The 9,147-nt window shown below is 49.4% G+C and overlaps 1 protein-coding gene across 2 annotated transcripts in view; it reads left to right on the top strand.

Moving 5' to 3' along the window:
• Nucleotides 1–5,629: 5,629 nt before the first annotated feature.
• SLC4A4 (solute carrier family 4 member 4) overlaps nucleotides 5,630–9,147 on the top strand; it is a 114,383-nt gene continuing 110,865 nt past the window's right edge. Inside the window, exon 1 of one of the 2 annotated variants that reach the window (XM_066549371.1) lies at nucleotides 5,630–5,710. The gene's annotated coding sequence lies outside the window, so the exon portion shown is untranslated. The remainder of the gene's footprint in view (nucleotides 5,711–9,147) is intronic. The other variant, XM_066549370.1, reaches the window with a different exon arrangement.

Genomic DNA, 9,147 nt, shown 5'->3' with positions numbered 1-9,147 from the left:
GTGTATTTCAGATTTCCTGCAGTTAACATTTTGTTTCTCCAAAGCCTTGTGGAGGTGTCCCAGATGGCATTTCTTAGCATCAGGAAAAGATGTCTTGAATTCAGAGGATCACAGTGACCTGCTATTCAAGGTGCTCTTTCCTTCAGGATATTGGGTGCTCAAGAGCAGATGCTCTGTGTTGTAGAGGCAAGGTTTCAATTTTAGAGAAGCAGGCAGGAAGTAGTGTACATCAGGGAAAGCATTTCTAGTCCTGATGCCTGTCACCATCTGCTTGTGGGAAGTTATCTCCAACCAGAGGGTAAGAAGGCTGGCTGGGGGGCTGGTGTGTTTTGACAGCAGAAATCCAAGTTTTAATTTTTGTCTATACTAGTCATGTTGTTTGACTTGGCCTTCCACTGAGAGTGGGTGAGATTCCTCCTCATCCTTCCAGTCAGTGATAAAATATTAGAAGCCTTCCTGAGCTGGTGCTCAGGAGGTGAGGAGGATCTTGGTGAAGACGCTGCTTGTTGCACTGTAAGGATTCGGTGCTCAGAAGAATTGGTCTGGGTCACAGTACAGGTGCTCTACAAAAGGGCTGAAGGGTTTGTTGGCCCATCCCTCTGAGCTTTCTTGGTGGCTTTTTTTTTTTTGGCACAGGATGCCAATAGCTGAGGAATGAGGAAGAGAAACTCATCAAAATGACAGCTGGGGACAAACTGGGAAAAGAGGAAATCCTACTGATGTAGCTTGTCCCACTGCAGCCCATCCATATCACCCCTGTCAAGTCTGTACCCCATTTTTATGTGGATACAATGAGCCTTGTGCTCAAGGGGTGTGACTTCAGCCTTGGATTTCCCTCCTAGCCTGAGAAGTGAAAGGATCTGTGTCCCTTCTGACCTGCTTTTGCTCTGAAGCAGAGAGCAGGTGATGTGTTTGAGAGCCCAGAAGTGCTTCAGTCAGCTGGGCTGCTTCCTAAGCCCTCTCTTCCAGAGAGGGGGAGTATCTGTTGTCCCAGCCTCCCAACAGCTGGAGGTGGTGGAAGCGTGTGTTTTGGGTCCTACCCTCCAGTGGGTATTGTGGGTGTAGGAACAAACTCTCTTGCTTTATTTTAACAAAGGCCCTGACCAAAGGCTGCTTTGGCCTCGTTCCCTGTAGCACAGAGCAGGACTCAACTCGAGGCAAATGAAATCTGCTTTCTCCCTGGGGCTGAGGCGTTGAGCTGCCCCTATGCTCACTGCTGAGGGGATACTGGAAGCTCACTCCTCGCGGGGGCTGCTCCTGGGGCTGCCTGCGGACCTGGGAAGCACGGGAAGCAGGGGTGCTTCCCAGCAGAGGGCCCTCGAGCAGCACTGCCGGCTCCCTCTCCTGGCCCCAGCAGCTCCGGGGCTCCTGGCAGAGAGGGATGCACGAAGTATGGCAGTTCGGTGTGCTCTTGGAGGAGTTGCTCTTGCTGGAAAGATAAGGGGTGTTGTTTTAGAGAATGCAGTCCTGGAAGTTGGTAGGAGACTGGCAAGGCTTGCTCACAGGGCTGCAAAGGCCAAACCTGTGTTGCTTCCCAGAGGAGTGGAACACACTTGTGTTTTCTAAGCCCTTGAGGGGAACATACCATGCTTTCAGTAGCTAGCAGAAGTATTGTAAGGCACCAAAAGCAATAGCCCCAGCTGATAAAATCCCCAGGCTCTTGTGCCCTGAATGAAGGAAGTGCTGTGACCTGGGTGGGTCTCCAAGTGCTTCAGGATGGCTCATTGCTCTCAAGCAGACACGGTGCATTATTCATGAAAGGCACATCAAGCACTTCACAAAAACCCCCTTAACCCTCCGGTGTTCTGCTTTGTCTTACCGCAGCTTAATGTTTTTCAGCACCTCCTGTTTCTGCCTCTTCTAAATGAGTGAGCCAGGGCAGGGAAGTCAGTGGGAATTTGGCAGTTTTTCTTCCAAGGGCCCTGCAGTGGTTTCCCAGGGAATGAGCAGGTACTCTTAGAGAGCCAGCACCCCAGTGCATGTTGTTTTCACTGCTAACTGAGGCAGCACTGTTAGAAAAGTTTCCAAGAGCAATGGGTTTGCTCACCTTACACCTTTACTAGTCAGCTATCAGGGAGTGCTCGCTGAGATGCCCATGTTCTGTCTAGATTTCTTAGGAAGTGGATGGAAAGGACAGACGAGTCCTGTTTCTTGGTGACTTGAATACAAATATGAGAGCTACGGAGTTGCTTTTTGTGGTTCCCTTGGAAATCAGTGCTATTGTACTAATTCAGCTGTAATACTAAGGAATGCAGTACAGGAATTTGTTGAGTTCAGCAGCTAAAACGCTGCAGTACCCATGTCTATGTAAAACAGACCAAAAAACCCCTGAAACCTCAAGGTCACAAGGAATAGCTGTGATGGAGGATTAAGTCCTGAAAAAGTGTGTGAGGGATTTTGTTGGTTTACATAGGATTTGCTGCATGCACAGGTGTGTTCAGGGTGAGCTGCTTTTGTCATGATGACTTGGCACTGACGTTTGTCAGCCAAGGAAAAGATACTGAGAGCCTCTGTGATAAGTGTGGCTGCGGTCTCTCTGCACCTAGATCCTTCCATCGCAATCTTTATCCTCTGAAACTTCCTGACTTAGGTTGAATTACTTGTGACTTAATCCAACGCAAATATTTTATCACTGGGTAGTGTGCACAAGCCCCTGAAAGTGCAGGAGCTGCCAGTTTCCATCTCATTCAGCATCATCTCTGACTGACAATGCTGTGGTCAGCATGAGCGGCTTCCGAGGAATCTACCAGAAATGCTGCAAGATGTATTTATGGAATAACCTGCCCACAGGGAAAGTTTTACCCTAGCAGTTCCACCGAGCATGCGCGTGTATGTGTTCTCTAATCTTTACCATCAGAACTTTGCCTGTTCTCATTATCCATACACATGTCACACACTGTCAATGACAGTGATACCTTGCGTGACCTCGCTGGAAAATGAGTTCCTGAGTTAGCTGAGGGAGGAAAATGTGTGTGTGCTGGATGAGAAGGCAGATCAGTAATTGCTGTGGAGCAGGATGCATTTGGGTGAAGGTGCTGTCTTGTCCCATGCCCTGTTGAGGCATTGCCTTGGCCGGGATGTTGGCAAAGGCCATCGGCAGAGCTTTTCCTCACCAAAGCTTCGCGAGCGGGACTGAAGCCAGCGGGCTTGGAAGGCAGGTTCAAACAGTCAGCCAAAGTCTTCCCAAATCCATCTGCTTCTCTGTGGCCTGTGCAGGGAGGGCAGAGCTAGTGGGCTGCTGTGCTGAGTGACGAGCTCCTCTCTGGTAATGAAATGGAGCAGAGAAAAATCCTGGAGATGGCTGGGGAGGTTTGGCAAGGGGATGTGCGAGCCGAGGGCTGAGGGCAGTGCCAGAAGGTACACACATATAGGCGCCGCACAAGCCTGCTCTAGCCAGCGGGATTTACTGTGTCAGTCACCATGACAGACAGGGTTATTAGTGCACTTTATGGGTGTTTCTCTGCACAGAGAGCATACTCCTTTTTAAACTTGGTCGAGACAACTGCCTGGCTCTTGAATAAGGACTTCTGGAAATGGATCTGGTAGCGTTTTAGATGATTAAATGCAGCAGTGTGATATTTAAAGACTGACTTGGAATCAGGCATCTTGATAAAAAACCATTTTTTTAGCCAGAAAATTCAATGCACAGGTTTAAAATGACAGTATTTGAAGTTACAGTGAATTGTCAGGAACTGGAATTGGTATAGTTAATTAGGTTTGTTTCTGAAACAGCAAGCTAAGAGCTGGCTGCTGAGAAGCATCTGTGAGTTGCTTTCATTGAGGGATCATGATGCTTGGGGGGATCCCAAAACCCCCATGAGCTATCTAAGTGGCAGAAAACAACAGCAATTTTCTCTCGTAGCTAATGTGTCTTTTCTTCGGAGCTCCCTAGTTTATTTAAAAAGGAAGTGAAGTGAAGGTACAGACTAACTGGCACATCATTAGGGATTTAGGGCATGGAGACAGCAGTCTTGCTTTGGAGCCTTTGGAAGAGGGAAGATGTACAGTTATTTGGGTTAGGACTTGAGCATGCAAAACTTCTCAACTGATGTGGTGCTCTGCTTTTGTTAACACAGGAAGTCTCATTAATTGAAACGAAATACAGTTGTAAGTGATGGAAGGCACCACTGTGCCCATTGGACACTCACTGGCTGTTGAAAAACAGGTTCGTAAAAAACTGGCTTTATTAAAGGGAACAGAGGAGCCCAAGCCCTGACCCATTCATGTGCAGACTGTGGCTCTGAGATCTTCCAGGAAAACATGGAACAGCATGAGGGGACAGTGACTTAAAGCCAATCTTCTGTTCTCAGTGTCTGGGGACAGCACAGGGGTGGCAGCAGCAGAAAGGAGAGGAGGAATTTGGCAGGGAGATCCTTCTGCAGTGCTCTTGCTCTGCTCTGCAAGTGCCGTGGTTTCTGTTGCTGCTGCTTTTCCTGCCCAGCCAATGGATTGTGTATTATTCCCTAGTACAGAGTTTGGATGGGTGACAAAGGTGGAGCTTGGTAGCTGAGGAGCAGCTGTAGAGCCAGTTGCTGTGTGGTAATCATGAACCTTGCTGAAGAAGGGGAGTTTTCCCCCTATGGAGCTACAATAGCCTCCTTTGTTCCCCTGGGAGTCCGTGTATTTCCCATGATGGATTGCTGTTCTGCCATGTTCCTTGTGAGCCTTTTGTAGAGCTCCATGGTTTAAAAATATTTTATGGATCTCATCACCTTGGCCTGGACAGTCAAGCTGAGTGCAGGAGCTACAGCTGACTGAACAAGATGAGGGATATTGGCACTGCTTTTGTCCAACAGCAGTCTGGAGGGAACCTGTGGAAGGGTGATGAGTGTCCATGGAAGTGTCTGTGTAGGAGAGAGAGGAGGAAGTAGGAGTGGGCTGGCAAGCAAGGTGAGCCTTGCCATGCTGGAAGTTAAGGAGAAGCAACACGTAAGGTACTATTTCTGTGGAAAATTAAAACGAGCTGACTAAATTATGGTTTCTATATTTTTCCTGGGTTGGTTGTTGTTCTTGTTGGGTTTTTAATGTTTTTGAGGTTGTTTGGTTGGATTCTGTTTGCTTGGGTTTTTTCCAGTGCTACGTGCTTTTGGCGCAGAAGCGCCGTGGGTCGTGCGTTTCCAGCGGCAGGGAACCTGCCCTGGGCGTGCGACAGGAGCTGTGAGCAGCCCGCGGCAGTATCGCGGCGGTGCCCTCCAGGGAGAGCATCCCCCTGCTCAGGGGGATGGCATCTCCCGGCCTGAGGCACAGGGTGCCCACTGCCAGCCCCACTCGCAGCCGGCGGGGGGTTCCCGCGGCCGCCCCTGCTCTCCGCTTCCAGCCGTGGCAGTGCGCACCTGCCCCGGCACGGCTCGGGGCGGAGAAGCGCAGCCCCGGCCCTCAGACTCCTCCTCCGGGCTCCCCGCCCCGGGCCCCGTGACGCCGAGCGGCGGCCGGGGATGGGATGGGACGGGACGGGCCGGGATGGGAGCGGGTGAGGGGACGGCCGAGCCCGCCGGCGGCTTTAAATGCGGGCCCGGGCCGGCGCCGCCAGCACAGCCTCGCCGCTCGCTCGGGCTGCCGTGGGCGCTCACTCGCACGGACACGGAGGGGCAGGTGTAGGGCCCCCGCCATGCCCCACTGAGCCCGCCCGCAGCCCGTCCGCCACCCCGGCTGCCCCGCAGCCGCCGCCCGCCGCCAAGCTGGAGGAACGCCGCAAGCCCGAGCCCCGGAGGTGAGTGAGTGGGAGCGGGGGTGGAAACGCCGGGCTGCGTTTCTCCCTCCTCGGTGTCTTTTTCGGTGCCTAGCTCTGCTGGAGCTAACTTTTAAAACGCTTCATGGTGTTTGAAAACTTTCTTTACCGTTTCAGTTCATCTTCAGTGAGTTGTTAGCAGCCGCTAAATAGGCAGCCTCGTCTTTCCCAGGTTTCCAATTATCCACCTGGTATATGGTTGTATGGAGTGTTTTATTATCCAAGACCTGTTTGTTTGCCCTTTCTGTGCTTCCTTTGAAGCGCTGCCATCCATAGCGAGAGCACACGAGGAAATGAGGACTTAACCATCTTTAGGCTTGTTCCTTTTTTTCTGTACGGCGTTAGTTCCTAACGGATTTTTCTCCTGTTCCGAGCGCATCCCTTTAGCCCTCGCGTTCAGGAGGAGCACTCGGATGTGCAGGGAGCTCCCACGACATGATGGAAAAAGGCACCGGGCTCTCCCAGGAGAGCGGGGCTCGGGGTGCGTGGCAGCAGCTCCGTGGAGTCGTTCCGCAAAGCTGCTCCTGTTAGTAAAGTTGGGCGCGTAAGGAGCAAGGTCGGGCCCTGGGGCAGATCCGAGCAGTGGCAGCTCCCGTGGGGAACTGCTCCATCTGCTATATATAGGTGCTTGCTCCTTTTGTGTCAGAGGTGCAGTTACTGTGCATCTGAACTTGACTCTGTGCGTGTGCTCCCAGCTGCTTAGGGACTTTGTTCTGGTTGTTCCTATAATGTACATACTTTCTGTTTAAAAAAACAAGGCAACATAAAAGCCCACCCAGCCAACCAAAAAAACCCCACCCAAAAAACCGAACAACAAAAGCTTCACTAGTTGGATTTAACAATGTGTGCCAAGCTGTATATATTGTGTGTGGGACAGAATATGTTGCTAAGTGCTGGTGTGATAGGCTGCAGGAATACACCTAGTTCTTATTCTGGTTGAGATCAGTAGGAAATTGTACAGAGGCCCCCTGACCAAAGCAACCTTCAGGCTCCCAAACCCCAGCAACTATTGAATGAGAGACTTCATTTTGTTCTCACAATCTCCAGTCCTGTGCCAAGTAATTAAACGGGACTGTTTGCATCTGTGCTTGCTCAGAGCATGGTACATAAGCTGATCTGTCCTAGTCCTTTCCTGGACTGCCATTCCAGGCTCAGAGACTTTTTCTGGTGACACTTGGATTAGATGATGGAAGAGTTAATTTTGCAAAGCCTGGTTTCAGCTGGTGATTTTAGCTCTCATCAACTTCACCTGCTGCTGAGGGTCAGTGGGATTGGAAGGGCAAATGCTAGTGCAATCTGCAGGGATACTTCTTCAGCTTCCTAGGAAGGAAACACAGACTTTGAAGTTCCAGAAAAACTAGGAGGATTTGTTTCTAACTTACCCTTCACTTCTACTGAGCTCAGGGTAAGTTAATTTCACATTTTTAAAAGCAGCTGCTGGACTTTAGGGACCTGCGTTCCCGAGATTTCAAGGGACTGGCAACTGTAGACTGCTGACCTCAGATGAGTAGGAAGCAAGGTATGGTGGTGGGGTGAGAAGGAATGATGGATTTTTTTTTTCTTTTTCTTTCATTTTCCAGCTATAGGGAGGAGAGATGAAGCTTTCATTTATGTGCACAGGGCATTCCTGGCAAGGTAACACCCTGCACTCATCCAGTTTGCTCCCAGCAAGGTCTGGCAGGATTTTCTGCAGCTCAGAACTGTGCAGGTTTTTCCCTTAAACTTCCATGTTACAATTTTAGATCTTGAAACTTCTCTGCAGCCAGAAAACAGCCTCATGTACTGGTGCTGTCTTGTGGTATCACTTGCAGCAGGTTTTTAAGAGGAGCTTTTAAAATGCGGTGGGTGTAGGGTAAATGCTTCGGTTACCGATGTCTTAAGCTGATAAGAAAAGGCTGAATTTATGCACAAAGTGCAGTTCAAAGAAAAACATCCCTGTGAGAAGGAAAAATCTATAACTCCTTTTGTTTTCAGATCTACCTGCTTATCAGACAGGGTGGAGGAGCTGAGTGTGTCTCTGGCTGAAGGTTTTCTAATGCTGCCACCCTGGACAGCTGTAATTAATAAGCTGGAAGGGGTTTTGGGCAAGGTTGGGAAGGAAAATTGCTGTGTGAGAGGCTAAAGAAAAAAACCTGTTCTTATTTTTCTGCCAGTAAGTGTGTGAACAGCTATTTGCAGTCGGAGGTGCTGCCTTGCCAGAAAGATGCAGTCATAAAGGGAAAGGTGTTGCTTTGAGAAAGGAAAATCTGGGGTAAATGTGCTGTTTTGGGAGGTGGGTGCCCAAAAATGGGCCTTATGGGTTCAGCAAGCGATGCTCCTGTGTGTGTACATGCCATCTGTTAGTGCAGATTTGCTAGTAAACCAATTTCTCTTCTTTAATTTAATTTTTTGGATTTTATGCCGTGACTTTGTTATACACATCCGTATCAAAATAGCATGGCTTTTACCGGTGTGCATCCCAGTTCCTCCCGTGGGCTGGGAGAAGCAGAGGGCTTGGAAGGAGGGTTTGGGGGTGCCTTGCTGCCAGCAGCGTTCCTGGCGCGGTGGCACCACTGAGTCCCTTGGTGCTGCTGAGATGCCTTCATGGCCCCACTGTGAGAGCATCCTTGTCACGCTCCAGAGACCCGCCTCGCACGTATCTGCTGTGTGCATTAGGTTCAGAATTGGAACTCTTGCTTTGAGCAAATTAAAAGGGTACTGATAACTCCTCCTTGTTCCAAGTCAATTAGCTGCTTCCGGCTTCAAATCCACTTAGAAGGCTCACAAGGGGGGGAGTGCTCTTTGAAAACCCAGTAATAGCAGTTTATGGTTAATATTGATAAAGGAGCGCGTGTCTGTGTCATTGTGCTGCGTCTGGTGGAAGGAAAGCTCTTCTTTTGTGCTCCCTCAAAACATAAGGTCTTTCTCTTAGCTCACACTGCCTGGCTTGAAATGGAGATACAGCTATAAAATGGTCAAGGTTGCAGTGGATTCCCACAATCACTCAAAGCAAGGCTTCTGCCTCCCTGCCCTTGAACTTTGAGTCGCTGTAGCATCTCATTTCTCCTGAGTTTGCTCAGGATTGTGCGCAGTTTGTGGCAGGAATGCTTTTTATTGCTGTTGGACAGTGTCAAAGACAATGACTGCACCCATAATTGGGTGATAAAACAGTGCGTAGCATAAGTAAAAAGCTGCAGAGCTCTTGCTTTTCAATGGTTTAATTACATTAACTGAAGAGATAAAAATGTCTTTGAATTACACACACAATTATGAGTCTTTCACATAAGGAACATATTTGAACTTGCCATAGGGACTGGCAGTGTGGTAAGGTTGCATGGAGATTTATGAGAAGTTTGAAAATCAGAGAAAGCTCCATCTCAGTTCTTGGCGTTCAGTTTGATTTGGAGCAGTGGATTTCTGTCCAAATTCAGTAGGCATGT

This window comes from Molothrus aeneus, chromosome 4 (genome assembly GCF_037042795.1).
Source record: "Molothrus aeneus isolate 106 chromosome 4, BPBGC_Maene_1.0, whole genome shotgun sequence".
Taxonomy (NCBI): Eukaryota; Metazoa; Chordata; class Aves; order Passeriformes; family Icteridae; genus Molothrus; species Molothrus aeneus.
The sequence above is the reverse complement of the archived record's forward strand: the minus strand, read 5'-3'. Positions and strand labels throughout refer to the sequence as shown.